This window comes from Onychomys torridus, chromosome 23, assembly GCF_903995425.1.
Source record: "Onychomys torridus chromosome 23, mOncTor1.1, whole genome shotgun sequence".
Taxonomy (NCBI): Eukaryota; Metazoa; Chordata; class Mammalia; order Rodentia; family Cricetidae; genus Onychomys; species Onychomys torridus.
This window is the reverse complement of record NC_050465.1, coordinates 77446-88265: the sequence shown is the minus strand read 5'-3', so window position 1 is coordinate 88265 and position 10820 is coordinate 77446.

Here is a 10820-nt window from a genome sequence, read left to right as displayed (position 1 = left end):
TACCCTTTCTTCCACTTTCCTGTCCATATGATCACTACAGCTTATCTCTCTTTATACCTTCCTACATGTATCAAAAACATAGTCCCTGTTACATGGCTCCAATACAGGTCTGTTTGTATCAAATGAAATAGATTGAATGGAAACAGATATCATAACCATCTTTCATGTGGATCATTGACAAGACTTTTCAGACTAATCACTTACTATGCAATTGTATGCTTCACCTAACCTGTCACTAGAAAGTCTTACTCACATGCTAGAAAAAAAAATATTACAGAGAACTTTGAAAGTAGATCAATGTTCTCTGTAGTCCTATACAAGCCACATCAGCCTTTCTTGAGAAATGCAGTTTCTCATGTGCCACCAGATTTCTCTGGGTTCATAAGAGGACCCCATAAAAGTGCATTTGACAATGCGGCCACATGTTCCTCAGGCATGCTGTAACTGGCAATAGCTTTTCTGGAGGCTGAGTTATTCCCTGCTATAGCTCGACTCAAATCACTTTTTAAGTATCTCTGGAGGCATGCCAATTCTCTTATTCTTTTTTCCCCTTACCATGGCTCTTATCTCTTGCTTTTTCTTCAGCACACTGTGTTTTTGCCCATGTATTACATATGCTTGGGATGACCTTTTCCTTTGAACTATCCATGACTACCTATTATGGTCAAGCATATTAATGTATTCTCTAATTGAGAAGATTAAACCTCATTTTGACCCTAACCAGTCCCTCCATTTCACTAGAGTTAATGATTCCCCTCTCTCCTCTGTACCTTTGTAGCTCTCACCATGCATTTCCATCACACTCTCATTATGCGTTTCTAGTTTTACATCTGTTATCCTCTGCTGGAATACCTTTTGTAATAGAGCAGGGACACTGTCTCAGTAGATGCATGAATTAGTGAGTCAAGAGACTATTAACCTTAATGCTGGCTCTGATGTTGCCATTTCTTAAAGGAACCTTTCTTGGACTTCATATTTGAGGGAAACATATTTTGATAATTTCTTTCAAGGACTGCACAGAAGCCAACATACTTCTCTTCCTTAAGTATCTTCTCTCTACTCTTGTTTTATAGCAAGCATATAGCAAGGAGTGTTTCTGAAAGGGGTGACCCAGCTTTGTCACCAATAGTTTAACCAGAAGCTGAAGGAATTCTTACCATCACCATTACTGACATATGCATATTCTGTTCAAATTTTGGCAAAACATCCTGTACTTTATTGCTAACAAACATTCTAAAACAAAGTGTGGAAATAATCCCATGTGTTTACAGTAGAAGAAAAAGACAAGTGTGAAGAAATTTAAGTTGGTAGAAGAGAAAATGGTTTGCATGAGGTTGGAGGGTTAGGAGGGAGCCAGTTTTCATGACAATTATAGATCCTGGAGAAGGAGCGGGGTTGAAGAGTGAAGGGAGAAAGGACTGTGCACTTACTAAGTTTACAAAGGGTCACTTCACAGAGAGATTGTTTACAGAGCACATTATCCAAGTTTCCTTGCTGTTTGTATGATAACATTAACTTCAGGGAGAAAGAGCTTATTTGGCTTACAATTTTAGGTTATAATTTATCACTGTAGGGACATCAAGCAGGAACTTTCAGCAGCTAGTTAGGTCTTCAAGACGTACAAGAGCAGTGAGAGAGAGGAGTGCATGTGTGCTTCTACTCAGTTTGATTTCTCCGTTTTTATACAGCTTATGACCTAAACCCAAGGGATGGTCTTGCTGACTTCTAGGGTTGAATCTTCCCACACCAATTAATCTAAGCAAGATAATCACTACAGATACTCTGGAAAGCCAACATTATCTATCCAATTCCTATTGAAACTCTGTTCTCAAATGATTTTATATTGTATTAGGTCGACAATACAAACTAGCCATGGAACAAGCAAATCCAGTACAAGTGATTGCTAGGTAAAGAAACCATCTTTGTCTTCTATTTCATTTAAAAAATTCTTTACAAAATAAAAAACAAAACCAAAATCTTTTTCTATATGAAAACCAAAGACTATACATGAATTTAATTTCAACCACCATTTCTTGAATTGAAAGACTCAATTTTTCTTTTATTTCAATCATTTATCTGCCTCTACTTTTTTTCTGAACTGTATCTTTGTATAGTTTGTCCAGTATTTGAATGCATATGTATATTATATAGTTTTAGGACTTCAGTTTGGACTACATTAAATAAATATTATGTTAATGTTTGTGTTAGCTGTCTAGTATCTACCCCTTTTTAAGTTTTAATTTTATTTCTTTTGCTCTGCAACTTTAAATAATGTTGAAATATTCTTTTTTGGTATGGCTATTGTTGTACACTTACATCTTATATTGATATTTATGATCTAGGGCTACTCAGATTCTAAGCCACTTACTTACATTGGTAATTCCAGATCATAAATTATGTCTGTGGGTAGAGCTCCAAGATGTCTTCCTAACCTGAAAGTTGAAAGACTTGCTTTTATAGTTTGCACAGGGCTGGTGGTGTACAGACTGTGTTTGGTCTCTCCCAACTTTCAGCAGGACTTAGCACCAACACCAGTGGAGGAAACATACACACCAGGGAACAGTAAATAAAGCAGCGTTCTTAGCTGAGGTCATTGGTGACAACGTGCTCCTGTGAGATCCAAGCTCCCACCCTCCTATTGGGATCAGAGGGTCTCACAGGCCGGGTCTATGGAGTGAACATAGCTACAGTTTGCCCCACCTCCCTTTCTTATTGCTGCTTTTCCAAGCCTTTGTGGTTAGTTTCTATTTCGTTGTGTAGCGAGTACATACCCCGGTTACAGGGGAGGAATAATCACTCTTGATTCAGACTTGGTATAACACTCATTTATTCACACAGTAAGATTACAAGCAATATTTATCCTGTCTTCCAAATGGAAGCAGGAGTACCTCTCCAGGTGTACAGGTCCAGACTTGCCACGTCTGTTCCTCTGAATCTTGGGTCTGCACTGGGGACAGGATCACACGTCTCTGGTGGAGGAGAGTCGTCTCACACAAGGGTCTGACAAGCTCTGTTGGTCAGGTCTGAGGCTTCATCTTTTATATCTCTTTCTGGCTAGGTTTCTAGTCTTATCCCTACTTCCACACATAGCTTATAGCTTATCACTACTCCATTTATGGTTTGTTTAAGTCATTCTATTGCTTATCACTCCTGACTAGGTTTGTTCACCCTAGGTCTTATATATTCCTTACACATTGTAATTGTCATTTTAACTGACAAATAACTACCCTGACCAGTATGGTTTTCTAAACTCGTTAGAATATGTACTGATATTTCCTTCCTTGATTTTTAAAGCTTGTAGACTTGACTTCTAATATGTAAGGTTTAGAGTGATTTGGAGTTTACTTGGAAGTAAGAAATGTGATAAATTCAGCCTCCTCTTATTCCTGTTAGCAATACCAAATACCTAGGTATTCTCCCAGTATCCCTTATGAAACACCCCAACACAAATAGAACATGTATGGGTGTACTCACTTGTTTTATTAATATCTGGGTAATCCTGCAAAACTTAACCAAATTTTAATAGAGATTTCTAACTCCTTTTAAAAGGGTTAATCTTATATATTTCTCTCTCATCATTTAGAATTTATCATGTTCTTCTTATCAGATTGTTTTTCTAGATAAAAATTAGGGCCATGATGCTAAATTAGGGCCTTTATGAAACCACATAGTTATGTCTATTTAATGACATTTCTCCTCACAGACCACAATAATGATGATTTGAAAAGCAGACATTTCTCTATGTAACATTTCTACTGACAGCTAGATAAGCCTTTCTCTAGTCTTCTATTTAAGAGCTAGAGAAAATCTTGTATTATTCTGGAAATAATGCTTTTATCCCTTTCTCTACCATCCCCCCTACCTCATTATAACAATGCATGCACAGGGTTTTAAAAATTATGTGTGTTGTAATACATCACTGTCATTCTGCTTGATGCTCTTATAGCCCCCTGCTTTGCCAGTGGGAGTCCCTGGAAGCCAGCTCCTGTGTCCTTTTGGCATGACTCCATTAATCTTTAAACATAGGCCCTATAAATCCTTCTAGCTGAATTTCTATTATGTGTGGGAAGCTGAATTGCATATAATTAAATTATAAAATGAAATAAAATGCAACTGCTCTCCCTGTCACTACATGTATAACAATTCACACAATACTTGGTGCAGGCCATTTAAGAACATTTGATGCTTTCATGTCTGAGTAATGTCAGAATATCTTGGTAATGTATTATTTCTGAATTTACAAGGATCTAATACATTCTGAACACACAATGATGTCAGTAACTATTCATCTTAAAGAATGTTAAGATAATGAGAGCTCCATTCTCTTGCATGGGGGGGGGGATCCTGCCTGGGGAAAGCATGAGTATATTCCTGAGAAACCTCAGGTGGATAAACTAGAAACTATAATCTGTTTTCACACATGGTGCACAAGTCTATTTTATAGAGCTGACATTAGGTTACACAAGACTTAATAAAAATGTTGGCTCCATACTAAAAGTTTATTGTTTTTAATCAACTTTAAATGGTGACCAAGTAATATTTTATCATAATTTAAAGACTTGTTCCTAACAATACACATACTTATTGAAACAACTGAGAAGAAGTGATTGTGAGTGCTGAGCTTAGATGAGACATCTTCACCCCAATGCTCAGGGAATATTATAGAAGATGGGGCTGAAAAAATGTAAGAGCCAGAGGACAGGGTGAAGGCCATGTCATGTCCAGAAACCAGGGAAGTAAAAGGAAACTATAAGGGATGTGTTGGGAGAGCATGAGAGAGGGTAATAGCAGATGTAGCTTGATATGAAAGGGGAAAATGGCAAAAAACATGGGCGAGGGTTTAACTGGGGAAAATAGAAAGGTCAATACAGAAGGACAGGAAAATAACATTGGAAGTCTCAACAGGTTGTAAATATTTACACATTTATAGATCTATGTAACAACAACAGCTAAAGAAAATGACTTTAATAATGATAGTAATAATAACAAATAAATGGTTAACATAGTGACTTTAAGAGGGAGCATGGGGAAGTACATGAAGAGGTTTGAGGAAAGAAGAGAAAAATGATATAATTATGTTTTAATTTTTAAAATTAAAATATATTTAAACAAAACAAAAAATTAAAGTTGCTGGCTCATGTTTCATAAAAGAAATCATTAAATGAATTTTTACTTGAGATTGGGACAAAATGTAAAAATTTCTGAATGGCTCTAAACCCTTCTTTTTATCATTTTATACTATTATTTATGCTAAATGGCATTCTCAGTGCTGATAATTATAAAAGTACTATTCAGCTCTGGAAAATGTTGACAGTGCTTTGTTCTACAGTATCTAATACTCAACCGAAATTTAATCCTTTATATAAAAACTGACAATTCAATTCTTCTCATTTGTATTTAAACTTGGCTTCATTTTTAGTTAATGGTAAATTGATATTTTCCAAAGAATCAATTTCATTATTTGTTATCAGAAAAATAAACAGAAACACTGTTAATAAGAGGAAATATAAGTAAAATAATCTACTCTCTACCTTATTCTTTACACTTCCATTCTTGTATCCAACGCAATTTTGTTAATAATAATTCCCATTTCTCTAAGAATGGGTTTAAAAGTCCTGCTTTAGCTGGGCATGGTGACACACACCTTAATCCCAGAGTTTGAGACAAGTTCCAGGACAACCAGGGCTACACAAAGAAATCTGTCTTGAAAAGAGAAAAGAACAACAATCGTTAAAAGTCCTGCTTTATTAGTTGTTGCGGTAGCTGCTGGCTTTTCGCCTTGATAAAGGAGAAGAGCACAAATGTTCTCGTTCCTTTGCCCCACACAACAATGTCACCAATTTCCATGTTCTGTGAGGGATTGATTTGTGACTGTGAGCAGCAGCCAGGCTGCATTCGTTCCACTAGGGCTGTTGGAGCAGAGTGCCACACCTTGTGTGGTTCAAGCAGCAGGTGTGTATTACCTGAGAGTTCTGGAACTGAAAGTCCAAGATCCAGGGTGTGAGAAAGTCTGGCTTCTTCTAAAGGCTGTGAAATGGGGATTCTGCCCAGGTTGCCTTGCTAGGCATGTAGACAGCTGTCTTTCTCCTTGGCTTTTTCATACCACTTTGTCTCTGTAGACAAACTCCTCCCAGTCCCTACTTTTTATAAAGATATCAGTTATATTGCAATAAGATCAGCATAATGGCCCCTTTTGAACTTAATTATCTTTATAAAGACTATCTGGAATTAGGACTACAATGTATTTTGGTTGGGGCACAAATGAAACTCAAATAGTGATTATATTTTTATTTTCTATAACACAATGTGGTTTAAATGAGAGATTCCCCCATGGGCACAGGTATTTGAACACTTGGTCCCTAGTTGATGGTGCTGTTTGGGGAGGGTGTGGAACCTTTGGGAGGTGTGGGTAGTGTAGCTTTGTTGGAAGAAGCAGGTCACTAGGGGTAGCCATCGAGGTTTTATAGTCTTCTCCCATTTCCAGTTCACTCATTGCTTAGTGTTTTCCTTTGAAGATATGATCTCTAAGACTCCTGCTCAGGCTGTCTCCAGCCCTGTCTACTCTCATATGGATTCTCCCTCTGGGACCCTAAGCCCAAGTAATCACTTTCTTTTCTACATTGCTTCTGTTTTATCACAGTAGGAGGAAATCAGTAATATGGCCAGGTTAGATGTTCTCTTTGAATGGTCCACTTCATACTGTGACAGCCATCATCCTGACTCTCTTGTAAAGTCTAACATAGCAACCTCTCCCCCACACAATCTGTCTTCTCTATTTTACTTTTAAACAAGCAAGGGAGAGCAATCTTCTTTAAGCTTCCAGACTTTCTGTTATCGATAGCTTGATTTCAAAACTTGACATTTCATAACCACATTTTCATTATTATTATGACCATATGGAAGCTACTCATTGTGGAACTGATCATGACCTTCTGGTCTCCAAACTCATGTAAGAATAAGTTTTTTTTACCTCCCTGGCCTGGTTGTATTTTATGATGGCAGCCTGAGCAGCTGGGTGGACTCTCTTCCTCTAGCTTTTTGTGTCTGGAAGGCTCTAAGCCATAATTCCATGCTGAACACATTCTCTCAGTCTGTGACACAAATATCTTGATTATATTTCTAGTGTTTGCTCTCCTGAAGGATAAGCACCCACCACTTCCTAAGTCCTGCCTTCTGTCTGTTTCCCATGTAATCACACTGACACAATACCATGAAGCCTCCCAACAAAACTGTCTTCTCAAGATAAATTATGGCATCTCTGAGCATTGAATATATCTCTATTTTTCCTTCATTCATATAAACGGACTTAAAATTAGAAATAATTTCCTCTTGAAAAATTCCTCATATATTAGTGATAAAATAATTGTGCTAGATTTTGTGTGTGTGTGTGTGTGTGTGTGTACCATGTTCACTGATTTTGTTGTTCATCTGGAAGTTCTTTGACTCTCTTCTTTGGAGGTTCCTTGTGTCACAATACTCTACCCAGACTTTGGATTTTTCTGGCTATATGTTCTCTTCAACTCATGGGACCAACTTGCAGGGGCTTTCAGAAGCAAAAATTAGGATAATTAGACTTTATAAACAAAAAATGACAATGATGGATAACAATATATTGAATAAAATTTATACGTATCTCTACACATCTCTGAGTCATTAGTGTTATCTGAATGGCTAAAGGACCAACAGAGATGTAAAATCTGGGGTGACTTGGCAAACATCATTTATTATTTTTAATAGAATAACCAAATTATTATACTATGGATTGAATGATTGTGATATGAGATTGTAACAGCCCCAAAGCAGCAGCTCATGAATTCACTTTTAATTGCATCCAGGAAGCTGTAGCTTCTTAATAATAACAATGTATAATGCTCACCATCTGATCATCAAAGCTACCATCATCCATACCACAACTCATACTTTAAATGTCAAAGGAAGCTTCTTTTCTCATTTCTGATAACTCCTCAATATTTTGTTTTTCTTTTGTCTCTTTATAAATACAGTATCTTCTCAAATATCTTTTAAAATGATAATTAAAATTATTTTAAGTTTTCCTCTGTGTGAATAATAACTTTTCTTTACAAAGATGTTTTATTTATGAAAGTTCTGGTTGTATGCATGCATGCGTGTGTATGTGCATGTGAGTGCGTGTGTGTGTGTGTGTGTGTGTGTGTGTGTGTGTGTGTGTGTGTGTGTGTGTTGTAGGCTTTACTTAAATAGCCAGCATCTCTTGGTAGCCAAGAGTGGGAAAGTAGGAAACCATGAGAAATATGTTCTATAGCCTACATGAGGTTCCTTTAGTCTAAGCAAGATTCCTTTACCTCCGAGCTTTGCTTTGGTCAGAACTAGAAGGTGAAGTTAATTACTTCTTTGTAGTATTTGAACTCCCTAATGTCTGTGGGTATAGTTCATAAATCCAGCCAACTCATGAAAGGCAAGTTGTAGTTTTCTCTAATGCTTTTCAAGCCCTGTCTGTCTTAAACTATTCCAGCAAACTCTTTTCCAACAACTTTCCATCCTCCAGAAATTCTTTATTCTCCTTATCCTCAAATGGCCTGTCTTTAGCTCTGTTTGCTAGATTTTGCAGCATTTCCCCCTCTGTTGGATTTTATTTTAGCTGTTGTGATCACCAACCACAATAACTCAGTGGCTCACAATGTGGCTTTATTTCCTGGCCATATTGCTTGAGGGTGTGCGGTCAGGAGCTGTTCTGCTTGATGGCACCTGGCTTGTCAAGGCTCCCTGTGCCTTATTTGAGTAAGACTCTCTGTTCCTGTGGGGAAAAGAAGGACACAAAAAGTCTAGTGCCAAGCTGCTCCAGCCCATTTAAAGTCTCTACTTGAAGTAAATACAATCATTTTGCCAAGATCAAAGTAAACAGAACAAGACAGTTAGCTAAACATATTCTATCTAGAGTGAAGTGTCCCCACAGATTAAAATACACACACACACACACACACACACACACACACACACACACACACACACACTCACACACAGAAATAAAATAACCTCTTATTTTATATGAAGTTACTTAAATTCTGTGACTTGTTTTCATTTTTAAGTTTCTTAAATTATATTTGTGTGCGCACATGCACACACACATACTATAGTGAATGAGTAGAAGGCAGAGAATAACTTGTTGAATCAATTTTCTCCTTGCACCATGTCAGTTCTAGGGTTTGAACATGGGTCCTCAGGCTTGTGACAAACATCTTTACCCACCAAGCCATCTCTCCAGGTCCACAGTTTCTTTCTTTTAAAACTGAAGATTAAAGTCATAGTTCCCTCAAAGCATTGCTATAAAGAAGAAGTGAGTAAATGTGCTCAGAGCTTCTGATCAGTTTGTAGTACAGAGTAGAGAAAGGCTAATTGGACGATGGTCTTCGTGACTTTAACTACAACTATGATGGACTTGAGGACACCTACTTCATAACCTGTGAATACTTCTTGGTGGGAAATGGTCCTGGGAAAGGCACAATCTATTTCCAAACAAATGTTCCATAGAATTGAGTAGAAATGTCAGGTGCATGTCCTTCCTTACAGGGCTACTCTGCTGTCCATCAGCCACAGAGCCACAGTTTGAAGCATTCAAAGAGCACAGGGGACTCCACAAGCCGTGGCTGCTTTCAGGATACACAGTTGAAAGCGACTGAAATTCAGAACTCCAGGAACTCAGAGAGTTCTGATAATTTGATGGTTCCTTTCCTTTTCATTCTATAAACCTTTGCTGTTCAACAGGGATGGCAGGGGTCAGTCGGGGTTTCTGCATCTGGTTTCTCTGAACTGAAGGAAGAAAAGGAAAAAGAATGTGATGAATTTTGCTCCATTATTTTTGGAAAAATAATATCAAACAAACACCTGGGAGCTCAAAATGTTTTTCTCAGCTTGAGGTTATATTTAAGCCTTTCACTTATTTCCTTTTCTTTTCTTTTGCTTAATGAAGTTAATTTATTGTCTAGGAACAAGTTCTCCAGTTTAAGCAAATACTCTAACCTCACAGTGTTTTTGTTTGTTTGTGACAGGGTTTCTCTGTGTAGCTTTGCACCTTTCCTGGAACTCACTTTGTAGACCAGGCTGGCCTCGAACTCACAAGAGATCTGCCTGCCTCTGCCTCTCAAGTGCTGGGATTAAAGGCGTGCGCCACCACAGCCCGGCCCCTCCCAGTGTTTTTATGTTACTGATTCACATTATTTATCTTTGAGCTGTGAATCTGGAAAAAGGCAGATTGCTACCTATACCTAGAACAAAACAAGAACTTGTGTAGATCAGAAGACAGTGCTTGGCTCCTCCCTTATTCCTGCTCCAAAAGGAAAATGTTTAATTTTAAACACTTTGCTAATATTCATTGGTGATGCAAAAGTACTCTTATGTATTGTAAGAAACTTAACTGTGAAGCCATCCCAGACTTGCTTATTTCTGAAAAGACATAATCTGTAGGGCAATAATGGTTAATTATTTAATTATACTATTGTCTTACTGGTTTGGGATTCTGTTCTTGATAGAAATTGTGTTTTGTGGTATTTAAAATCTAGTAGATTTTTCAGTAAGTCTGGAGAGAAGGCATTTGACTAAACACTCACTTCTAGCATGCACAGGGGAAGTAGAGATGGGATCCTGAACAGCATCAGAAACTGCTCACATAGGCAAACCATTGAGTCAGCTTACCAGTTCTGTGAATGTTAAGATCACCCAAGTACAGGAATGATGTACATGGCTAGAGTGCAGCAGGAATAAGCACCAACACAATCTGTGATCATGGATATTGTAGAAACACAAGGCTTATAATAGGGCAGTGCAGTGGGTTCTGGCCTGTGCAC